Source organism: Manacus candei, unplaced genomic scaffold, assembly GCF_025592945.1.
Source record: "Manacus candei isolate 608988 ecotype Guabito, Panama unplaced genomic scaffold, ASM2559294v1 h1tg000050l, whole genome shotgun sequence".
Lineage (NCBI taxonomy): Eukaryota > Metazoa > Chordata > Aves > Passeriformes > Pipridae > Manacus > Manacus candei.
Window position 1 is genome coordinate 6,769,602 of NW_026138098.1, and position 25,861 is coordinate 6,795,462.

Below are 25,861 nucleotides of genomic sequence, written 5' to 3' on the forward strand. Positions count from 1 at the left end.
AGTAGTGTGAAGGGGAGAAAAAAATGGTGAAGAAGGAGAAAAATGAGTTTTGGAGTCACACTCAGTAATAGCTGATGTATGTTCACAATAAAATGAGATGCAGAATGTAAAACTCTTTAAAATAAAAGCATAATTTCAACAGTATTCAGCCCAGCAGGTCCAAGACTTAGAGAATTCCTGTGGGCTGAGGAACAAAACACAAAACAAAACAACACAGAATCATTAAGGCTGGAAAAGAACTCTCAGCCCATGAAATCCACCCTGTGCCTGATCCCCACCTTGTGACCCAGCCCAGAGCACTGAATGCCACATCCAGTCATTCCTTGGACACCTCCAGGGATGGGGACTCCACCACCTCCCTGGGCAGCCCCTTCCAATGCCTGAACACCTCTTCTATGAGGAAATTCTTCCTGAAACACACAGCGGTTTTTCGAACCCCAAAATTATAAAACCCCTCAAAATTAGTACTCAGTTATCTTCCATTAGATTTATGTAATTGCAAGACAGAGAAAGGAAAACCAAGACAATTCAGTTCTTTGGGTTTACTTTCACTTAACACAAAACTTTGACAAAAGTAGCTGAAAAGTATGGAGCCATCCTGGAACAGCATGGGGAGAAGGGGCACCCAGTGATCTGCTCACGACTCAGACCAGGGGTTCTGAAGAGCCAGGAGCCTCCTCTATCCTGCCAGTGCCCTTAAAATAGAAAATATATCCTTTTCTTTTCCTGAAAAAACAGTCCAGGGTTAGATGGGATATTGGGAAGGAATTCTTCCCAGTGAAGGTGGTGAGGCCCTGGTGCAGCTTGCCCAGAGAAGCTGTGGCTGTCCCATCCCTGGAAGTGTCCAAGGCCAGGTTGGATGTGGCTTGGAGCAACCTGGGCTAGTGGAAGGTGCCCCTACCCATGGCAGGGGGTGGAACAAGGTGAGTTTTATGGTCCCTTCTAACTCAAACCATTCTGGGATTCTAAGTCAGTAGGATCAGCCTCTCAATCTTTGGCTGATCAGGCTGCAGTCATCAGGTTGCTTTGCTGTGTCAGATTTTATCTTCCACATCTTCAGTTCAAGTACCAGCTTAAATCACCAGCTCCATCCAGCCCCTGAGTTACTGATACACATAGATTTTGAGGGAAAGAATAACTGGGAGCAGGAGCATTGCAGAAGGACTCTAAGGGTAGGAAGCTGTGACAAAGATCTGCCTCCTGCAGGGGACACCAAGGTCTTGTTAGGTGCTCAGAGTGCACAAGTATTCCTGCAGATCCACAGGCATTCCTGCAGATCCACAAGCTCCCATCACAGGGACAAGGATGTTCTTAGAGAGCAAATGCTCCTCATTGCCATGCACAGGCACAGCAGGATTGCTGCTTCTTCCCTGGAAAAGGAGCTTCTGCCGCCTCCCAAATAGCAGGGAATGAAAAGTTAATGCCATCTGAGAATGCCCAAAGGTTTCTTTCCTGTAACATGGACTCTGCTCAAAACATCTCCAAAAAATACCTCCTGTCTCAATGCACCTGTTGAGGCCACCCACTGCAGTTGGCTTTGACCTCTGCTTACAGCCTGGGGTTCAGCATCTTCTGAAGAGTGAGGTTGAGCTTAGTCAGGCTTAGAGTTTTCCTGCAGATTTCAACTTAGTTCAGTCAGTTACAGAAGCTAAGACATAAATACATACATTTCAATCCACATATATATATGGATTTTTGAAGAACCCTCAGAAGTCTCAGTTTCTCCAGGATAACCCAGAGCCAAGTGCAGGTTTTCCTCACACAGAGTCCTGAAGGCTTTTACCAGCAGTTTTGGTGATGTCCCTGCATACACTTGTAAAACAAAGAAATAGTGGAATAGTCACAACTTCAGCTCCTCAATCAGACCTCAAACCTCCATTTAGAAAATTCAGTAGTTTGCCTGATCATCAAAAGTTCCAAATGATGAATAATTTCTGTCAGCTCACACGTATCTTTTGCAGAGAGGGAGAATTAAAACGTTCTTATGTATTTGTCAAATGAAACACAGATTTACTTCAAAAAAATCAGTGTTACAGCATGGTTGGAGGAGGCACTTGAAGGTAATTACTGTATTTGCTTGTATAATTTCACAGCCAGCTCAGGGATCCTGGGTGTTATTTCCTGAGAGATTTTGCCAGCAAGCTTCCCAAGTAATTAATCATGGAATTATAGAATCTCCAGAGTTGGAAGGGACCCACAAGGAGCATCCACTCCAATTCCTGGCTCTGCACAGGACACCCCAACAATCCCACTCCACACAGAAGGGGTGTTTGCTCAAGACCTTTGTAGGCAGTTTAATCACTGAAAATACTGTGTTTTCATTGAATCCCAGAACAGCCTGGGCTGGAATGGATCTCAAAGCCTATCTAATTCCACCCCCTACCATGGGCAGGGACACCTTCCACTAGCCCAGGTTGCTCCAAGCCACATCCAACCTGGCCTTGGACACTTCCAGGGACGGGGCAGCCACAGCTTCTCTGGGCAACCTGTGCCAGAGCCTCCTCACCTCATAAACAAGAATTTCTTCCCAATATCCAATCTAGCCCTGCCTTCTGGTAGTGGGAAGCCATTCCACTTGTCCTGTCCCTCCAGGCCCTTGTAAATAGTCTATCATGTTTTATATATACAATATATTCATATATCACATTCTCTCACATCATTTCAGTTCTACTTCCCTCTCGCTGTAACCAACTCAACAGGTACCTCATTTAAGATGCTGAGATTTAAACCTTTTTGAATCCACAAGCATAACACGTGTGCTCTGGTAGAAGCTATGGGTGTTTCTAAACAAAATTTTAAAGAAAGCCAGTTTTCCCAAAGGTACAAATTTAAAAGCTCATGAATTGAGTTGAGAATTTAAATTCTCAGAAATTGAGAAATCAGGGCTTTGCATTAGGGGCAAAAGAGAAAAAGTATCCTCAAGTATTAGACAGAGACTAAATATCTTTACTGTCACTATTAAATCACAACACAGTGACTAAATAAAACACCAGTAAATTTTTCTGAGCCAATTTACTTTGACGTACACTGAAAGGTGTAAACCAGAATGCTCTATACAGTGACAAGGAAACAATGTAAAAAGATAAATTACTCATAGTCTGGTGTTTGTGTCTCCTCTTTGAGATATTTCTGATAAGCCTTTTAATTTCCCAGCCTTTCAAATCTTATCGCCACAAATTTCTTCCAAACCCTGAACAATTAAAATCTACTCATTAGAGGAAACATTAACTACAAAACCAAAAAGAAAAGGTCAGAGACAAGAAACTTGTGCAGATTTTGCAGGGAGCAGGTGAGGAGATGTTTTGACAGGAGACTTCATTTCAACTGAATTATACACTCAGTTCTGGAGTTGGGTATAAATGGAACTGTGTTGAACCCACAGTCTGGAGGTGGGTGGGTTTGGGGTGGGTTTTTTTTTAATTAAGTGTTCATCCCTTTATGCAACAGTTAGTATTTCTTTGCTGTTAAAAGGCAGATTGGTTTTGGTTTGGTGCCATGCCAACATTGCTCCTGGGAAGCACAGAGCTGAGCAGAAAACCAGGAAGGGAAACCCAGGAAATATCCCCAGTAAAACCAGCACTGACCTCCCAAGTCAGTGGTTGGTTGTAGTCTGTTATCCATGGGCATTGTTCTGGGATGGAATTTCTCTGGAGCAGAGGAGCTGGTCTCTCTCCAGACTCAGTGTGGTACCACCTCCTCCATCACCATGAACATCACACCACAGTGATGATATCCCAGGGGCACTGACCAGGTCAAGGTCCAAGGCAGATGGATTCATGGCTTCCCATGGCTTTTCTCAAGAGGGAATGCTCCCACAGAGTTCCTCCAGAAGCAAGCCTAGAAGGAATCCACATACCTGGCTGGTCAGGGTGAGGGAACAGACCTGAGTCATCAGAAAAGCCAGAAACCAGCTTGGGCAATGTCTTGTCTGGCCAACACCATCCATTAGCACTTCTTAATTAAAAAGGGGGTATAGTGGATTTTGATTACAAGCCATTCCTAATCTGAAACATTTCCTTTTAAAGTGCCAGACTCACTCCTCAGCAGAGCAGAGGGTGGAGGATCCAGTCTGTCCAGGGTGTTTCACTCCAGGACCATCAACACATCGGCTGCAACAACAACCACCTTCAGCAGGCAAGAGTTAAACACCCTCTGCCCCTCCTGAACCAATTGGAAATGAATGCACATGTTAGTGCTGAAATAAGTGATGTTGTCTTCCTAGTTACACTTCCAGAAGAGGCATAATATGTAATATTTTGCCCCAGCTATTGTGACCCAGAAAGCTTCCCATAAATCATAGTCTCGGGAATGGTTGCTGGGAGCTGTGGCTCAGTGGACAGGTACGAGGCAAATCAGCTTCTCAGAGCAAGGTTAAACTAAATCCAGTGTTCCCCGATGATGCAATACATTATCCTGACAAGAGAGCTGAAAATGCCATAAATAAAATGGATTTTATCAGCTCCTATCAGTCTCTTGTGGATAATATTGGCTATTTTGAGAATACCTCCTCCAGCATCAAGTGTAATTCAGCAGTAAAATGGACTTTAGCTGCTCAAAGTAAACAACAGAGCAGGGAGATGCTACACTGCACTTTTGCTAATGAATTAATAGATTCAAAGGCTCCCCATGCTCTAAGGAGGGGCAGCTCAGGCCTGTCCCCATCTATGTCCCCCAAGTAATAAACTGTGACAGAAGTGACAATGCAAGTTATTTCTTTAATGCAGCCTTTCCTCCTTGAAAATTACTAAAAAGAAATCATTTTGTTCCTCTTCTCAACAGAAATTGCTCATTTTTTAACTCCATAAACCTGAATATTCATGGCTATTCTTTGCACGGGGGGTTCTCTTTAACTCCATCCCAATTTCCAAAGTAGAATCTAAACTCCTGTTAAATTGCAGACTTGAACGGATACTTGGCTTTTAATTACTTTGCAGCCAATTCAATATCTGACTCTCAGGGATGCTCCATTCTTCAGCTGGGCCATACATTTATTTACTGCACTGTGCTTTTGGAACACTGAATGTTTATAATTAGGCTGTGTAACCATGCGAACCTTCAGCTGGTGTTTGCTGGGTTTAAAGCAGGTTTGTTCTGCACTGGGAAAGAAGGAAAAGCTACAATGCACCGTGAAAATTATGCACTAATCTTTATACTTCCAGTGTAGGGAAAAAAAAAAACAAACACAAACATTGAAAAATTATAATTGTGGTATTTTAAATGCTGTTTGGGTGCAGAGCAGAACAATGATTCCCGTTCCAATGCAGACGCAGGCAGTGACACTGGGTTGTTTCCAGAGTTGTTTCCACAGGCCTCCTGCCCCAGTCCCACACCTGCCCCAGCTCTCACTGGTGGTGTATACCACGGGGAAGTTGCTCCAGAGGGTGAACAGCTGGAGCAGACCCACAGACACATCTGGCTTTGGGGAACTGCTCAAACAATTGCACCTGATGCAATGGCCTGAGCTGGATGTGGTCCTCTCAGCCCCTGGGCAACAACTGTATTACATTAAATCATTATACCTGGGCACATCTGCTGCAAAAGCAGCTGTACAGGCACCCAACAGCCTTCAGGGCTTCTGGAACTGACACAGGAACCAGGCAGGAGGTTGGAACCAGATGGTCTTTAAGGTCCCTTCCAACCCAGGCGGTTCTGATTGTCTTCCCTTGGGTACATGTCTAGTGGAAGGTGCCCCAGTCCATGGCAGGGGTTGGAACTACATGGTCTTTAAGGTCCCTTCCAAGCTGTTCTATGATTCTCAAGTGGAGTTTTTCCAAGCCATTTTCCTCCTGGGCTGAGCCAGGATGAGGCAGCAGTGGCTGGTGATGCTCCTGCCCCACAGCACAGGGATGAGTCCACCTCTGCTCCTACCTGGAAAAGCACAGCTCAGGCACTTCATAAATGTCTGCAGCTTTCAGACCCCGAACAAAGTGATTTCAAGTACTGAGGTGGCTCTCGGCTGGTGCCACCCTCAACACATTAGTGCCCTTGGGGATCAGCCCAACACAAGCTTCTGTAGAGCTCCTGAAGTCACAGTATTTTAAATTAGACAATCTCTCTTCAATTAGGTAATTTATAATCCAGAATTAAAGTTTAGGGGCTTTTTTGATTATTTCATGAAAATGTGATTTTTAAATTGTTCTTGGTGGTTTCTGCACTAAGAAATTCCCATTTGGTGTCAGGTTTAACCATCTGTTGACACACACGTGATTTCAAAATTCTCCCTCCTGTCATGCACAAGCAGAGTCCCCACCCATATGTGATTGAGCTATCTCCACCACACAAATGTTCACTTACATATTCCCAATTCTCCATAGAGATTTGCTTGTAAGTGCTGAGAAACTGATCTTCCCATAGAACAGGTCATACAACATGCAAGTGTTGAAGCTTTGCCACCTTCCTGTGTTGCTGCTGCAGCTGAAGAGAGTTATGCAAATATGTGAGTTTTGTGTTTGGGAGTTCAAAAAATAACAATGTGGTATCAGCTTCACTAAGAATCATTTTTTCCTCAGTTTTTTTTTTCTTCCCCAAAAGAACCTCAAAAACTTCCATTTTATTTCCCTTTAGAAGTTTTCAGTCATAAATCAGCACACAATGCAGATTATGCACTGACATTACTGCCCATGGAAGGAGAATTGGACCTAGGTGGTCCTTAAGGTCTCTTCCAACCCAAACCAGCCTGTGATTCTGTGATCACTCACAAAATGAGAGCATGAGGTGGGCAAAGACTTGTATCCCTCCAACTCCACTACCTGCTGTAGTCCACCAGGATCTTTACTTTGCCTGGGGAAACAGTTTTACACCTCTTGCTTCCTGTGACAGAGTTATTACATCTAACACCCTCATATGAATGTCACAATCCCCGACTGCTTTGGGCTGGGAGGGATCTTAAAGTTCATCCTGTCCCAGCCCCTGCCATGGACAGGGACTCCTTCCACAATCCCAGGTTGCTCCAAGCCCCATCGAGCCTGGCGTTGGACGCTTCCAGGGATGGGGCAGCCACAGCTTCTCTGGGCAACCTGTGCCAGGGCCTCACTACCCTCACAGGGAAGAATTCCTTCCTGTTATCTACTCTAAATTACCCCTCTTAGTTTAAAGCCATTTCCCCTTGTCCTGTCACACAGCTAAAGAACTGCACCTCAAATGTAATCTAAAACACAAGCTGTGGAAATCACCAGAATTGACCCCGACCCACCCGGCAGCAGCTGGAGGAGCCTGTGCAGAACTTTGGGAACATCTCTGTGGAGAGAGGTTTGGCTCCTCAGAGATCCCTGTAGCAAAAGAAGGGTGAGTTCAGGGGTGGTGTGCAGCTCTGGTGCTGTGTGACAGTCCAAGGTACAGGGGAGCCCTACACGAACAGCCCAAATCAGAAGTAGTTTTTGAAGTCTGGCTATCCCTGGGTGGATGGGACAACACACCATGATTTTCTGTATTTCCTTCCCATATTTAAATAGGTCAAGTCCTTCACTCAGTGCCATGTAGGAAATTGTACACTCCACAACCACATCTCAGAATGAATAATCAGCCCAGTTAAGGATTATCATTACAGGAACAGCAGCAAAATCCAGATGGGAAAGTCCTCCCGCTTCCCCACGCACACGTGGACTGCGATGCCTCTGAGTTATTCCAATATTCAGCTCTTTGCTTTCCATCACTGCCTTTCAAGCACAGAGAACACAAATTGGATTAAATAACGTGCTGAAGAGAACACTTTGCAATGGTGTAGACGTGCTGTGCTTGGCAGCTGACAGGAGCCACGTGTCCAGAGGAATTACTGAGCTCAGGACTTCAAATATTCAGGTAAGATGGGAGAAAACACGACACACCGACAGTTTTCTGATGCCTCAAACAACCCCACAGGGGTCCTAGCAAACCACAGCCTGGCGGGATATCCCCTTAACAAAAATAATGAGGTAGAGAAAGGAAAGTAGATGGTGAAAAGAAAAGCCAAAATAAAACCACAAGTCACTTGGTTGAGGGAATAACCCACCTCAAATTTTACATCTGTGCCATCCCTCCCAAGAAGTTGCTCGTGCACAATTCTGTCACAGACTGCAAGTGTGGTAGGAAAGATGGGAAAATTATGTTAATGAGACTTGAGTCAAGAATACTAAACAAAACAAATCTCAATAGGGAAACCAGAAGACAGAACTTTGTCACTACAGAGGCTGTGGGGCATGGAAAGAGCACTAGGCTGCCAAATAAAAGTGCTGAAGCACATGGGAAACAGAACAGCCCCCAGGCACTAGGTGATCTTTAAGGTCCCTCCTTCCAACTCAAGGCATTCTGTGATTCTTTGATCTCATTCCACCCCCTGCCATGGGCAGGGACATCTCACACTATCCCAGGTTGCTCCAAGCCCCGTCCAAGCTGGCCTTGGACACTTTCAGGGATGGGGCAGCCACAGTTTCTCTGGGCAACCTGTGCCAGGGCCTCACCACCCTCACAGCCAAGAATTCCTTCCCAATATCCCATCTAACCCTGTCCTCTTGCACTGGGAAGCCATTCCCTGTGTCATGTCCCTCCCTTTTCCAAAGTCTCTCTCCAGCTCTCCTGGAGCCCCTTTAGACACTGGAAGAGGCTCTAATGTCTCCCTGGAGCCTTCTCTTCTCCAGGAGAACACCCCCAGCTGTCCCAGCCTGTCTCCAGAGCAGAGGGGTTCCAGCCTGAAGGACCAAGGTCAGAAGATGTCCAGCCCCAGGGCAAAGAGAGAAACCACAGGAGTGAGCTGAACTCTGAGTCTGCTGCACCATCACTGAGCAGGAGGATGCAAACATGCCTCAGGTCTTCCTTCACGTTTTTGGTACCCAGAACATGCTGCTGCCACATGAAAGCCTTGCTATGGAATGCACGTTCCAGGAGGATGGATCAATACAAGGAATGCCCCAGACGCTTTTCCTGCAGGCAGTTCTCCCACATTCAGAGTCTGCAGGCACTGCACAGCTAGACCTTGGCTCCTATTGATTGCAAAGGAACCAGAGGAGGCCACAAGACCTTTTGCAGTGACAGGGTGGACTGGGCTCAAGCCCCAGCTGCATCCCCTGTACATCCCTACACCCCAACCCCAGCCCCTACTCCAGAGAAAACACCCCCAGGGAAGGCCATTGTCTGCAGGGCTGGTTGGGGTGCTGGGCTCACCCTACCCCCTTTCCCCCCCCAGGAGCACAGTGCCACTGACGGAGATTTGCTTTCTGTAAATATTTTCCTGGGTGTTCGTGGTGAGCTGACAGTTTACCCTGCGCTCAGAGCTCTGTCCTCCTCTTTCTCTTCTCCCTCCCTGGCACTGAACAGATGCACAAGAAATTGCAGTAAACTGTGAAATGAACTGTCATTCAACAAAGCTGAGCTTTGAATAATGTGTGCCTAACAACACATATTGCCATCAGCTTCCAAAAACCAAAATCCTCCTCAAAATCAATAGGTCTTTCTGAAAATGTAATTGTAGAGCAGATTTTTAAACCTATGGATTTGATTTTGCCACTTCTTGCAGAGGAGGGGTGTCCATGAGTGCACAAGTCAAATCCTTCCCACTGATCCTAATGGAAAATGCTAAAAAAAGAGAGAATTATAATGTTAAACCCTACTAAAAGGATCCAGACGATTTGCCATGCGACAGGTTTTATTCTTAAGTGATATTTTTCCTGACTGAATAAAATTAGGATACTTAAAGGCTGCATCCCAGTGATCCTGATTAGCTGTGTGACTTGAGGGATGGCTGAAGGATTCAGATAACCAGCGTTGGGATTACATGTAATTTCTGTATGAACTCTGGATTCAGGGCAAATGTATGAATTTCAGATTACCCAAAACCTGGGTAACAAGGTACCACACGTTCAGGGCTCGCCTATGTTCAGGAGTTGCCTGAGAGCTGTTCTGCATTTTATGTGTAATACATCAACAAATGAAAGAAAGATTTAGCAAGCAGTTAATAACACTGGGAAGTAAGCAAAAGAGCACCTCTAATGAAGTACATTTTGCTTGTAATTCAGAAATAAGAGAAGCACATTAACCTGCTGGGTGAAAGTGCTTCCCAATTCCTCTCTAATTGGGTTCAGACTGGAGGCACTCTAGGCTGTTTTGCATCAGCAGGGATTTTATTCCACAGGTAAACCAGCTCACTTGTAAAAAGCACTGAGGAGGCTTTCTGGAGAAGATGCTGCAGCTGGGTTTTATTTCTTGCATGTTCCCATGTGCAGTGGGATTTGCAGAAGGACCTAAACGGCCATAAAACCTCAGCTCTGTCCAGGGCTTTTGGGGAACACAACCCTTGATAAACGTGATGGGCTGGGACAGCCTGATAACAAGGTTTCACAGGAAAATGGCCTAAAATCTACTACAGGTGCTACGACTGTGTGGGAAACTTCAAAGAGCACGGAATCACAGAATTTTTAGATTGGGAAAGCCCTCTGAGATAATGGAGTCCAACCATTGCCCCAGCACTGCCAAGGCCATCACTAACACCTGTCCCAAGTGAAAGCAGGTGCTTTCTGACTTTCAAAACATTGACATCATAATAAAAATAACATTAAGTAGCAGATTACAGGACTTAAAAATATAAAACAATTGATTTTTAGTCCCATGAGACAAACCCCAGATCAGCAGAAGCAGGTGGGTGCACTCAAACATGGCAGTGACACCCCAAGAGTGACATGGCACTGTCACCAACCCTGTGTCCTGGGCAGGGGAAATACATGACCCAGTCACCCTCTGTCCCATCAGCAGGGCAGGAACACTCAGGAGGGTCCCCAAAACTTGGTGAGAGCATCTTTACAGATGTTTATTTGGTCTGAGATAAAGCCAGCCTGGGTATAAAGAAAGACAACTCATTTCCACAGGCCAAATGCTCCTTGAGCTGCTACATTTTTTTCTTTTAAGAGAAGGAAAAACAAATCCCAAGAAAGCGATCCAGGCCAGAAGTCAGATCAATATTGATAAAGGCTGGCTTTAAATACACTTGGAAGATTCCCCCTCTCCCACTCACAGTTTATCAAACTACAGTTTTCAAGGTATTTTAAGAGGTATAAGGGGTGTGTGTGGTGTATATATATATATATATATATGTGCACTTCCATGACTAGGATTATCCTATTAAAGACGTTAAAGATATTATTTTACCAGCATTTATTTACTCTAAGTGGTCCCAGTCTTTGATATTTTGTCTCTGTATTAGATGTTTTCTCCTCTCACCATCACTTTTAACACCAACACTCCTCACTCCCTCACAACAGCCAAGAGCCTGCAGGCCAAAAAAAATACTGCTTGATGCTGTCAAATCCCTTGAGTCCCCTCACACACCTGACCCTCAGTGTTCACATTACCTCCATCTCTTAACCAGTAGAGAAAAGGTGATTTTAAACAGGATGAAATTATTTTCTCATTAAGAAAGTAGATGGGGTGTTTAAACCAGGGGTAATTGTAGTGCCACAGGGTGGAAGTTGAGCTCAACTGACTGAAAAATAGACCATGAGGAGGAAGCAAAGCCCCAGGTGCCTGTTTGCTTTGCTGCCCAGGACCAGCCAGATGGGGAGACCCAGCTGCTGCAAAGCCAGTGGAACCTCACAAGGAGGCAACAGGGAAAACACATAAGAAAAAAGAGGTCAGTGTTAATGGAACATCAGAACTTCCAGGAACATCAACAGCAGGTGATCAAAACAAAACCACCCCCCCAAAATCCCCTGCCAGGGGAGAACTGCAATAAATGTGAGGCAGCAGCAGAGTTATTGATTCCAGCCTGGCTGGAACAGCACAGGCTGGAAAACACAGGATGAAATATCTTTGGAGCTGCAGAAGTAACTCCAGGACCCAGGAGAGTCCCCACTTATGGTGGCTCTGGGCATCACATCTCAGGGACAGTCAGCTCCTGGTGACAGTACAACCACTGCACTGCCCTTGGGACCCCATGGCTTTGTCCTCACTGCTCCACTGCTCATTCACTCCTCTTTCCATTTGTTTCCATGAAATGGGGACACTGTAAGTGCACGAGAAAAATCAAACCTGACAATTATTACCTGAGTTTTACCAGCCAGTCACCACTGGAAGGTGGCAAGTTTATGGGAGAAATATAGAGGGGTTTATTGGTTTTATTTCTTCCTGTGCTAAAAAACCCCAATAAAACTCCAAAGTTTGATCCCATTCTTGGAAGCAGATAGGACAAAAAAAAAAAAAAAGTTCTAACAACAAGCTGAACTCAGTCAGGGGGGTGGACAACACAAGGTGTCTGCACAGCACAGTCTCTGCTCTCACCTCAGCAGTGGGGGACGGAGCCAGTGAGCCCCAGTCAGGCTCAAACACAGCTCCTCTCCTGTCAAGGCACCAAATAAGAATTACAGAATCTCCTGAGTTGGAAGGGACCCACAAAGATCATCCTGTCCAGCTGCCCTGCCCAGGACACCCCAACAATCCCCCCCCATCCCTGAGACCATTGTCCAAATGCTCCTTGAGCTCTGGCAGCCTTGGGGCTGTGACCACTGCCCTGGGGAGCCTATTCAGTGCCCAACTACCCTCTGGCAGAAGAACCTTTTCCTGAGATCCAACCTAACCCTCTCCTGACTGTATTTGATAGAATCTCATTTTAATAGATTTAGCCTCTTTCATTCATTTAGGATAAAATCCAGGTAAGAACAGATACAAACACAGGAGGTGAGGAAAAAACCTAACTGTGTTCTAACATCAGTGCTGCACTTTCCCAAAAGAACAGCCAGTTACTGCTGCACCAAACGTGCTTCTGACACAGTAAATAAAAGCAAATGCCTGCCAGGGGCAGTTAAACCCCATCCCACAGAGCCACAGGACTACAAGCTGTTATTGCCCACTGAGTTGGTAAATATTGCCCAAAATAAACTTAACCAGAAAAAAAACACAGACCTGAAACTGAGGAACATGGAACAAAACAGGATTTGCAAGCAGCTGCCTTGAGCTACGTTACCTGACACTGAGAGCACCGTGAATATCCACCCTCCATTTCTAAATATTTTTCCATCTATAAACTTGATTTTTATGATGGGAATTCCCATTTGTCCTGTTATTTCTGCCACCTCCCCACCTGATGGAGGCCTGGTAAAGACACAGCCATACCAACAGGACTCATGATGCCACTGGGTACGTGCTGGTACCCAGCCATGGGTACACTGGGGACAGTGCCCACTGCAGACAATGTGGAAAACCCCTCCTGGACCACCCTTGTCATCTCCAGTTCCTTGTGAAGACACGAGCAGCTGCTGGATTACTGTGCAAAAGGAAAGAAAATAAATCCACTCTCGCTAGACTAATTCAGAAAAAACTATCCGTACATCTCCCTTGCTATGAAATCTGGGCAGCAGCATGTCCTGTCAAGAGTGGTCAGTGTTTCCCTCATGGAAACCATGGCACTGCACATTGCTGATTTCCAGAACTGCCTCCAGGCCCAAGGGATTTCCAGCTGGACCTCAGTCTCACCCTGCTGCTGCAGCACACAGATAATTTTAGCTCCCACTGCATTATATAAGAGTTGTGAGGATACACTGCTCCTGGGAAGGAGAGGCACAAGTGTATTTTAACATTATTTAGGCAGCAAAAAGGAATAAACACGAGGAAATGGAGGGAGAGATGTGATTAATGCAAAAACTGCTCCGAGGCAGCCAAGTTAAATAGTTCTGCCAGTGTCAAATGCAGAGTCCTGTCCACATTCTGGCGTAGAGGGAACAGGGAATCTGCTACAATCTGAAGAGCCAGAGGAATATTTAACATAGACCTTTAGTACATGGTCAAGGTTGAGCAAACTAAAGAAGGGCAACTCCTCTATTAGTCAAGGGCACAGTCCTGGAGAATCCCAGAATTGCTGAGGTTGGAAAAGCCTCTCAGATCATCAAGTCCTACCATTTCCCCAGCACTGTCAAGGCCACCACTAACCCATGTCCCCAAGTGCCACATCCACAGGGCTTTTAAATCCCTGCAGGGATGTGAACTTCACCCCTGTGCAGACACAGCCAGGCTTTCCCAGGTCATACAACCCCCAAACATGGACCAGAGCCCAGAAACTCTCCCTGCATCCATCACAATTTCCAGTGGTCTCAAAGAAAGTGTCAGTAAGGAAAGGTAATTCAGGTCAGTCAGATGAATGTGTATTAAAACAGAGAGAGGTTTCCAAAGTCTGAATTCAAAAGCCAAAGTATAAATGAAATGCTCCAGGAAATATTATTTACACATTGCATTTTCAGAGAGCAGCAAAACATTGTTTTAAAATGATGTTTGTAACCCCTTTTGATAAACTGTGTATACAAAGAATAAATTTAGAGTCAGGTCCATGACGGCTGTCAAATCTACAGCATTTATTTACAGGAAAGAGGAACAATATTTTGACTTCTTCTGAGCAGCCTTTCAGGAAGGGGAGCTTTTTTGTGACTTAAATGCACAAAGAAATGCCACATTAGTCAGAGGTCTATTTCCCCACTACAACAGGAACATTATTTGGCAACGACCTCCAAACAGCCTCTATTTTTCAGTGGGGTTGGATCAAGTGTAAAGTTAAAGCCACCACCAGCCCTCAAGGGTCCTGTCTAAACAGCATTTCAAAGGTGCTTTTTTCTTTTGGAAAATTAGACAAAACCCTTTCTGGTGTCCTGCAATTACAGATTTACACACCATAGGGTGATTTTCTTTCTTGAACATCACTGAGGGAGGTAATACAGAAACAAAGAAAGCAAAGCAAGATGTGCCTCCTGCAGCCAGTGACATTATTGTATGAACAATTTAAAGAACAAAGTCTGCAAAGGCCATGAAGGGCTGCTTCTGCTGAACAGGACAAACCCACATCTGAGGGAACCTGCCAGGTAAAGCTCTCTAAAATTAATAGAGGCACTTTTACTGCCTTAATGTTTAAGTCCTCCTTAATCAGACTAAAGCCTCACTGAGGGTCTTGCTCAGAAATCACAGGTAAGAAATAAAAAGCAGAGAACACCTGCCTGGAGAGACATCAATGTGTTCCTTATGATACTAAGGCTCATTTGTTTTGTGGGGTTTTTGTTTGTTTTTTACAGTTCCTGAGGGGTTCATTTGGTGGGACTTTGTTATCTTGTTTGTTAGACAAGACCTGAGATCTCAGTTTTATGTTGTTTCTGTTCTGTGTTGAACAGGCTTCACCTAGTGTGCAGCAGGTCTGCAAACAGCATGGGTTGTCATCCCCAGTCCATCACTGCCACATCCCTCCAAGCCTTTCCTCCACCTCCTTTATGACTGTAATGATGTGGTAACTATATGGTGTCTTATTGCTGCATTTCAGGGACAGACTGGAGACCTGTTCCTTGCTCAAAGCACATCCACACACAGACATCACTCACTTGGCTTTCTCTTCCAGAAGAATACATTCTGTCTCACCTGGAAAGTAAGAACCTTTTCATCTCCTTTTTTCATTTTTCACTTAAACAATTACCTTCAGTCATCCATCTGGAATTAATGCAGTTCAAGTGGGGGTGTCCAGGCTGCAGAGCCCTGTCCCAGAGGGATGTGATCAGCAGCTCTGAATGGTTGGATTAGCATCTGATGAGCTGTGCTAACGTGAATTACAGACTGGCTCTGGATCCCAGCACATCCCTATTTCAGGCTCAGCAGGACTCCAGCTCCAGCCTCCTCCCCAGTGAGTGGGTTGACTCAAGTTTCAAGCATTGTTTAGATCGAGGTTTTCATCTTTAGGCAAGAGCTCAGCAGCAGCAATGCTGAGATTAGGTTTTGAATGAAGTCTTTGGAAAGACTTTAATTTTACCTTTCAAGTGTTGACTTAGAAAACACCCTTGTGATTCAGGAGCTTTAGCACTCACCCGTGGAGCTTGATAATTTATCTTCAGTAATGGCCCACCCCACTGTTGTAGTTTCTGCCTAGGTAATGTGTTTATTGCAGCTTGTGGAGTCTATGATTTATTTGCTCTGACCCCAGTGCTAACAGATATAAATGAACAGGAACCAGAGCCCCCCACTGATGGGATCTTCTCCACAGCACTGTCTGCAGCCACCCTTCACACTCAGATGCTACAGAGCTCAGCTGCTGCAATGCCATTATTTGGAAAATGTCTTTCTGAGCCCTCTGCCCCATGGAATTTACTGCAAAGTAAGTTTTTAATTCACTCCTGCAAACCCAGATTTTCCACAGCCAGTGCCCAGTTGGGTGCTGGTAGTGAACACACAAAGTCCCTGAAGGGATACTGGCAGACCTGACATCTTTGTGGGAAGGGAGCCCATACAAGTTTCTCATCCAATATTTTTCAGAATAGCTGTTGGACACAAAATTGTCTCACAGACAAGACAGGCAGTGTTACTCTTCTCACTGACCTCAACAGCAGTGAGAAAGGGTTGTGTGATCAAATATCCAAGAGGAAAAACTACAGAGGTTTGAACTAAGCAGCAGCTGCTTTGGCATATGAAAGTCTCTACAGAATCTTTACTAGAAAGCAAATTTTCCTGGGAGCATTCAGAGGATTGGCTGTTACAGCACTGGGGTTGTGAAAGAGGCAGGAACTTACCTCCACAACACCTGATCCCTCTCTGAGGAGGACTCAAGCCCAGGTTTCATGGACAGTCTGAGCTTTCCAGGATTGAGCCATATGGGATTAGTCACAATAATTTTATCCCAGAATCATTAGGGTTGGAAAGCCCTCCCAGCCCATGGAGTCCACCCTGTGCCCAATCCCCACCTTGCCACCCAGCCCAGAGCACTGAGTGCCACGTCCAGTCATTCCCTGGACATCTCCAGGGATGATGATTCCACCACCTCCCTGGGCAGCCCCTTCCAATGCCTGACCACCCTTTCCATGAAGAAATCCCCCCTGATGTCCAACCTGAATCCACCCTGGCAAAAGGAATTATGGAATGGCACTTGCCAGTCAATGGCTTTCCCACTGCAGGAATCCCACAGCAGCCTACATAAAACATGGCACCTTTCTGATCATCCAGGAGACACCATGAACCATCAGGAACCATCCTGGAATGGATTCAGGAGGGAATGGTGGTAGTCTGGCTCTGGTGGGAAACCTCATTTGACTCATGGTTACTGAAGTACTGAATAATTGATAGGGAAGGAAACACTTTTTAATAGAGTGACTTCATCAAGTGGTTGTACAAAATAATTCAGGCTCTGTTCCTTTGTCCCTTGACACTTGATTTTGTACTACAAGGCATGTTCTTCTCTCCACACACAACCTCTCACCACTGGCAAAAATTAAATACGATTGAGGTAGAAAATAAATCAGTATAAATTAATGCTCAGAATATTTGCCACTTTTTTTGTCGTGATTTAAGGGTTTCACTGCCATTGCCACTCTTATTGTGCCATCTGCTCAAGCTTAAAAACTACTAAGAGGTCTCTGAGCTCTCCAGCACAAGGACAGTAAGAAATGAACCTGAAATTATCAACAGAATCACAACCCAGGGGGGTTATAGAAGCTGCAAAACATTTGGCTGCACTTCAGCAAATACTTATTTTATGTCCTTTAGTTGTAAAACCCACGAGCAAGAAATAAGCTCAATTCCCAGTCCAGTGAAACATCCAGGAAATCCAAGCAGTGGCTCGAGCTGCAGCCAAAGGACATCTCAATAAAGCTCCATGGAGGAGCACCTGCACCCCAGCTCAGGACCAGGCAGAACTCAGGATCTGCCACTCTTGGAATATGCAGGTTTAGGGGGTTTATATAACATAAATCTCAGGGTAGGAGCTGAGAGAAGTTAAAGAAATAAAGTCTTTCTTCATACAGGGAACAGGTTTTTCCTCCTGTGTTCCCATATCAGTCAGAATATTTCCTTTCAGCAGGGCCAGAGAGACCACTCTTGAGGAAAGGGCAGAGTAACAACTTGGGGCCAGATTCCTTAAATATACACAGGTGCCAGAAAGTGGACTTAACTAGTAAGAACCAGCTTTAAATATACTCCAAAACAAAAACGAAGCAGCCACTCCTTTTTTTCTTCAGGACTCTTAAGATATTTTACATTTAAATGGACCAGGACCCCCAAACTCCCTGTGCTGTTCCATCAATATTTTCTCCTTCTGCTTCTCCTCAGCTCAAAGGACTCTGGCACCTTTCCCATAACAGGATGGGTGGGGATCCCTCTCCCAGCAACCAGCAGGTGTAAATCAGGCAGATCCCAAGGGGTGAGATGTGTTCAGCTGAAACTTCTCAGGCAATTTTCCCCACCATCTCCAGGTACTTTAATCACCATCTCACTGAAAGATTAGTCTTCTCATACACCAGTTCCTGTCACAACAAGGTGGTTGCAAACCCAGGCTGGTGTATGTTGAAAGCAAGCTCAGAAGGGACATCTGTTACTATTTGTTGTACACGTGGACCAGCTCCTGAGAGGTTCTGACTCCCAGATGCCTTTGTTTGATGCTTCCATTTCATTTAACAAGGGAATCAAACTCCATTTGTCAGGAACTCAACTTTAGAGGCCTGAGTTAAACACCTCCGAGCAAACACAGAGTGTCAGAGACCTGCTGGGAGGACTGGAAGCACATGTTTCACACTGCCAGAGGGCAGGGTTAGGTGGGATATTGGGATGAAATTCCTCCCTGTGAGGGTGGGGAGGCCCTGGCACAGCTTGCCCAGAGAAGTGGTGGCTGCCCCATCCCTGGAAGTGTCCAAGGCCAGGTTGGATGGGGCTTGGAGCAACCTGGGATAGTGGAAGGTGTCCCTGCCCATGGCAGGGGGTGGAACAAGATGAGCTTTAAGGTCCCTTCCACAACCCAAACCATTCCACAATTCTGTGATTCACTTGAAAATAGTTCTGCTGGCCAGCAGCAGCGTGAACTACTTTGCAAACCAGATGGAGATCACCCTGGTGATCACTGGCTCTTACTCATAGTTCAGAGTATTTTCTGTGCTGTTCCCCTGAAGTATATGCCTGCAAAACAACCACATTAAAAACCCTCCCACACTCAAGTGTAGTAAGAGTTTGATGTTAACCCTTAAGTGCTTTTCAAGGACCTAATGGATGAAGCTGATTTTAACTCACTTCTGCAGTTTGATGCTGCAGTTGAAAGGACATAAGGAGGTGGGTACTTACTCCCAGATAAAAAGAAATGAGCAGACAGAACTCCCACGGGGTGCTGGGCAGACAGGAGTTTGCCCACACTCCTTTTATTGCTGCGAGCACAGAAGGAAGCAGGAGAGATTTTGGTGGGAGGAAAGTCTGTGCTCCACACAGCCAACAGATGTAATGTGGAATATATGCCTCACTCTGTCCCCAGCACCTGCTCCCGAAATCAGCCACTATGATACCCCAAGCCCTCAGGAGGGCTGGAGCCACCTGGGCATACAGAGAAAAAAAATCAGTGACATTTTGCCCTGAAAAGCTGAAGTGGAGGACACGTGAGGATTAACAGGGATGAACAACAAGATCACAACATTATTTAGGCCTTCAGTCTGCAAAATGCAGTTCTAGTGAATCCACATTATATAGTTTTGGGTTTAAAAAAAGAAAAAAAAATACATTTGTATGCAAAATTATGCTGCCCCAGGAACAAGCTGCCAACAAGGAGGAAACAATAAATAACCAGTTGCAGGAAAAAATTGTACCTTTGCATTTTGCTGCAGGATCTGTGGCACCAGAAATGTGGCTGTTGCCCAGACAAATATGATCTGCATAAATAAGCATCAGCAGGAAAACGTGAGGGAAGATGGCACTGAAATGAATGCTGGAGTGTGGGAGACAGGAGCAGGGAGAACAAATAGCAGATCAGTTCAAAATCAGAGGATCCAGCCCTGAGGAACAATAGAGATGATAGAGAAGGACAGGGTGGGAAAGACGCACTGACACCTTATGGTGTGACAGACTAGAGATGGAATAAAATCAGAGAAGTAGCTGTGTGACACTGACACAGGGTAGAGGAGAGTGATTGGAAACACAACCCCTCAATAAACATCCAACAGCTGCTTTTAACTTTGCTTAACAAGAAGTGTGCATGCAAAGTTATCCCTCAGCCTACGGTTGTGAGGTTTGTTGGGAAGGATAAAGGCAAAGGGAACTGGGAGAAACAAGCCCAGGAGCAGCTCTGGCTGTGCCACCTACACTCCAACCACAGGCAGTCCATGCTACCAAAACCCACCCTCCTGTGCTCTGCAACCCACCTGAAATCCCACTTGTCACTCTGCTCTGAAATCTGTTTGTGTCAACCTTCAGTCCTCTGAAACTTGAATACCAATTAAACCACTACATGGAGAATCAAATTCAACTCCAGCAAAAGCTCCCACCCAACAACAAATGTGGTATCCTGCCCTGTAAAACAAGGGTTGCCCAAGTAATTAATTTTTTTTCATGTCCCAGGCTAAAATAGAGACAAAAGTTATTTAGTCTCTTCAGAAGAGAAACACAATGAGCTTCTTGAAAGAACAGCAGGACACCCCTAGACAGGGCTCCAACTGAGCATTCCAGCATCAACAGCCACTCACCTGAGCCTCAGATATGGAACATGAGACCATGACAAAGACCCTGCCTGGGCACCTTCCCAGGGGTAGAAGAAGTTCATGCCTGGGGAGGGATGGGAGCTAAAACAAGGTCTGCAAGTTCTCCTGCTCTACATTTGGTGAATTTTTGACAAAAAAACCCCACAAGCACACAATAAGAACAGTAAATCAGACCAGGAGAAACCATCAAAATCATGTCAATTTGAAAGATAATTCAAGTGGAGTAGAGTTCAAATTTTGTTCACAGCTTATCTTAGCACTGTGCAGGAAATCCCAGCTATAAGTTTGTAACCAGATTTCCAACAGAAAAGAGTCTGCCATCAAGCCCCCAGGGCACAGCCCAGTAGTCCTGGGCTCCAAATAACTTTGGGCATTTCAGAAAATCTCTTTATACACCACCTTATTATCTGTTTCCCTAGAAACAGCCATGGGCACCCACCAGCCAAGGAGTTGGAACTTGTCTTAATTTTAGCTGCTGCCGTTTGTTCCAACTTCATCCTCATTTTTGCAGAAACAGGCACAAGACCACTGTGGAATGTGACATTGCCACTCCACAGGCAAGCCCTGCATTGGTGCAGCTTCACTCCTTAAGCTCTGGGTTTATATGAAGCCACTGCAGTCCCAGTGTGGCCCAGACCTGTTCTGAGCTGAGCCCAAGCTCATACAATCCTCAAACAGTCCCTGGCTGGATTTTTGAGACAACAATGAAAATCAGGAGGAGAATGTAGGCTGGGATTTCATCAGTCCAAGGTTAGGCAGGGCTTCGTCATGGTTGACTAAGTGCTCAGCCACAACCAGGGTTAAAGCATCACACCCCATCCTCTCTTCAGCCTAATCACCCTGGCAGAGTCAGCTGGTGGCAGAGCCTGAGCAATGTCTGCCTGGTTTGGCACATTCTGCAGTTTTAAGTTAACTATGGATATACTCCCTCAGGAACAGACTTGGGTGTAAGTGACAGCTTTTAGTCAGGATTTCTAACACTTGCTTGTATATGACACCACAAGGTCAGTCCACCTGAAATCATATCTCCCCAGTATCTCTCCAGCTGTCCTGATGCAGGACTAGCAACCTCAAGGAACCGTCTAAGAGTACAACAGTCCCTGATTTTGACTAGAACCAGTTTCTTTTTATGATGGCTTTGTACTAATTACAACCCACCCCAGCACACTAAAAAAAAAAACATAAACCCTGTTTGAAGGGCAGCAATGTCATCCTGGAAGGGCTGCATGACCCTCAACAACACAGACCTCCATAAAAATCCTAGAAACATTAATTTCTAACAATAACAACTCAGTAAAGAGAGACAAAGCAGAGCAGAAGCACCTGCTGGGTTTTTATGCAGAATTCACGTGTAGTATTTTTGCAGGGAACTGCAACGCTAAATAAGACCTCAGGAAAAAAAAAAAAAAATCAAGCTTCAGCTTTACAAGATTGTTACATCGGCTTTTCTGTGTGCCTTGGAGACCCAGGCACTTTGTAAGAAGAGGAAAATTGAGTTGACTTGCCCCTAAACAGGAACGGATTGCTGAGCCCATGCAGTCATTTTAAATTTACAGAAATGTAAGCAAGAAAAACACTGGCCCAAAGAGTTCTCCTGGCAGGAGTGAACTGCATAGTAAGTGCAGCCTCACAACTGGAAAGGTTAAAGTGACCTACTCAGTGGAGAAGGAAGAAAAGGATTTTGCCAAGCTGGAGCACTGGGTGTTTGCTAAAACACACTCAGGGAGCGTGTGAGGGGTGGGTGATAACAGAAATCAGCTGATAAATGGCAGAGCTGCCAACAGGAACAGTCAATACCCTTGTGCCAAATACACCCATAACCAGAATATACAAGAAACTGAAAAAATACATAAAAGGACTAAAATAAATTATAAAAAGCAACTGGAGGGGGAGGGTGAACCCAACACTTCCCCCAGCACAACCTTTCCAGAGCCCCTCGTGGCTCCTGTGAAGCCACATTAATGCAAACAAGAAAAACTGGTTTGATTTTAAATTAGAAAAAAACTCTGTTCTTAATTGTGAATTCTTTCATTATGCAGCTCTGCAGTGTAATTTTGGAGTAGCTGGTCAAGTGGCAATTAACAGTAAAATAAAGAGTGGTTAATTTAGCCGTTGTCTCATTTTAGCTTAGGCAGATAATCTACAAGGAAATTAATCCCCTTGGGGTAACAGGGGCTCTGACAATAAACTAGAGGAGAGGAAGAGGCTACAAAGAAAAAATAAATACAGACTAACAGAGATGACTTCAGGGTTGGGGGGATGATTGATAACATGAGCAGCCCCACTTCTCCAGGGGACCAAAGTAGAGGAGCCAACCCCCCAAAACCTGTGCATATGGTTAAATAAATCATGTTCTGGTCAGGCTACACAGTAAAACCAGTATGGGCAAATGGCATTAACAGACAGGACACCAACCACATGTGCAGTATGGAAACAAAACAAACAAATATATTTATATATGAAAAAGAATGGAATCCCTCATTTTGGGGAGATAGCAGCAGCCCTCACCTCTGGCTGCACAGATCCCCTGGGACAGCACCTGATATCCCTCCTCCTCTCCTGCCATTCCCTGTGTTTCTGCAGGGGACTCCCCTTGTTAAAGCCCAACCTGAGCCAAGTAGCACCATCTCACTCAGTCTACAGCTTTCAAACACTCTCTGGCTCTTTTTACCCCTCACTCAGCCCAGTTTTCCATATCCCTCCCCTTTCTCTCAAGCCTCACAAGTGCTGTGAACACCCCATGTGCAGCACAGCTCCAGCCCCTCAGATGCAGCTGGGTGGGGTCACAGGCACCTTCAGAGAGGTCACAGAGCCCTCAGCCACAGCCTTGGTTCCACCACACCAAGCTGAGCCACACAGGGGCTTTTTGAAACATTTCCAAGGGTTTTCTGTACCAAAAAGTAGCTGGGTCACCCACTTCTCAAACTATTTGCTTTTAAATTATCAGAAATTTTTTTTTAATGCATGGAAACCTACCTGTTCCCCAGAGCTGCACCTTGGACCATCAGCACAGACCCCAGAGCTCCAGTGATCTCCACCTCCAGTAAGACCTCAAAGAACACCTTCTCCCTTCAACTTCACTCCTTTTAAACCCTGCCTTTCATTCTGCATTTGCTCCAGCTGGTTCTTCCTTGATGCAGGTATCACTCTCAGCTGTGTTGGACAAGCACAGCCCTCCAGTCCCAGGTTATTTTGCTGCAGAGTCCAGAAAGAATTGATTGCTTAAGGAACGACTTTTCCATCAAACAAAAGCACAGGGAAAAACTGTGAGAGGATTTTCCTTCCTAATTTAAACATGTAAATGAAAATTATGCTGTTATATGCTCTGTATTTCTGCCACTTGGAACACAATGAAGGAAATCAAGAGCTACTTCAAATAACCATGTTCCCCTGCTTAAAGTCCCCCACCCCCAGCACTAACCTTGACAGGAGGAGATTTTTGTAGAAAACTTGGTTTTGGAGGAAATCTCTCCATTTTACCTGCAGTACAGGGAATGCTTGAGTGTTGATTCAAATAAAAATCAGAATGAGCCTTTGTAGTGTCATAGTTTGAAATTGCCCCCGCTAAGAGGCTGGGGGGGCTCAGAGGTGGTTGGGTGCCAGGGCAGTGTTCCCTGGAGAGCCAACCACCACTCATGTCGTTCACTTCTGCTCAAAATCATATATCACAGCACTGGAAGCTGTTGGCAAGTTCTGTCTTGGTTGTTTTGCTGTTGGTGTCTGCTACGTGTAGGTGAACAAGGCCAGGGGGTGGCTGGGCTCCCTCTCTTCCCCTCGGGGTGGGAGAGTGGAGCCCTGCGACCCCTCAATTCAGCCTTTGGCTAGAGTTAGTCAGCATTTGGAGTGTGTGCTGTGAAGGAAGAGATTCACAGCACCTGAGGTAAGAGGGAGGAGGCCAGACCTTCTTTCCCCCCCCGGCAGCTGCGGGATGCTTGGGACAGTGCAGAACTGAACCGAGCTGCCTGTGGCCAAGGCTAGGGGGCTTTTTTCCACCCCACTACATTTAGGCTGGTGGGGGGTGGATTTTAAGGCTCAGCATTTGAACAGAGCCAAGTGGACGGGCTGATAAATCAGTTTGGTGCTTGGGAGAAGAATCCCAGGCGAAACTGGAGGCGAGCCAAGAGCTCAGGAATTGCCTGCCGAAGCTGACCGGGGGCAGCTGGGAACTGATGTGGAGGAATGAAGATTCCAGAACACAGACACTTGATAAGCTACACTGCAGCAGCCTATGAACCGAGGTGAGACACTGAGAGGGAGAAATCACACAGCAGCAGAAGAGCAAGGACTCAAAGCTATCTTCTTGGACTTCATGAGGAGAAACTGCAACAAACAACTGCTGGGACCTGGTGAGGAGGGAGTGTTCAGGAGCCCAGAACACTCCCATGGCAGACTGTGTCACATATCAGCCTTAAAGGCTGCTCCTGGACTAAAGTTAAAGGAGGGGCTTGAAAGGACTGACTGATAGAAATGTAATTTATATATATAGTTGCCTTTAGTTTGTATAGTATTTATTTGTGTAAATAAATGTATATACTTCCCCCTTCCCCTACAGAAGCCTCTGGTCTGAAAGTTTCTCTCTGGTGTTAGGAAAAATTGTTGAGAAGGGGTGGGGGAAAACTAAAATTGGATTTTAGATTTCTAATGTGGCTCAAACTGCCACAGTAGTCATTTGGTTAAACAAATCCTCATAAACTTTAACACTTTTATTTACTGTTTACAATGTTGACACTTAATGATGCCTTCATGAAAAAAAATTAAAGTTTTAAGAGAAGAAAATGACAAATAAAATAAATTAGAAATGCTTTTCACTCAGATTCCTCCGACCTTCAAATTGTACATGTGAACTTCAAAGACTCTGGCCGTAAAAACCCTGGACCACTAAAACCACAGGCACAGAAAACTCTACTCATAGTTTATTAGCAAATTCAAAAAATAAAAAAAAAATATTAATTATTAACATTTTAAAGTGATTTTTTTCTCTAAATTTTCAAGAGTTTTCTAAAAGGTTTCAAAATATTTTGTTCTTAGCAAATTGATAAATTGCTCCATAGACCTTTGTAAGGTTGATTCCAGTTTAAAAAAAGTCAAGTTGAAAAATGGTTTCCCCTCACTGCATCTAGATCTTTACTGAAAGGTTTTCCCCCTGTAAACCCATAGAAACTGGGATTTCATGATGGCTCTGAAGAACGTATATAAACAAGACAAGAATTAGAGATTGATGCAGATTTTATGGCCCCTTGTGGCTTAATAACTGAACTCCCAACACTGGAAATCTGCTGCAGACACTGATCATGTTTTTTAAGTGAAAGGAAAATATAATCTTATTTTACTTTCCTTGGGCTTAGCTATGAAAACACGATGTTTCTGTTGAGCCAACCAGCCGTTGATGTTTATCTTCCACCACTTATCATAAATGTGGTTTGAGCAGCAGAGCCATTACC

General features: G+C 45.1%; 1 long non-coding RNA gene across 1 annotated transcript in view; it reads left to right on the top strand.

The window, feature by feature from the left end:
- The window catches only part of LOC127477217 (uncharacterized), a 94,097-nt gene that overhangs the window by 54,387 nt on the left and 13,849 nt on the right, over positions 1 to 25,861 (top strand). The window contains exon 2 of the long non-coding RNA XR_007906892.1: positions 18,606 to 18,642. This is a non-coding gene — a long non-coding RNA (uncharacterized LOC127477217). The remainder of the gene's footprint in view (positions 1 to 18,605; positions 18,643 to 25,861) is intronic.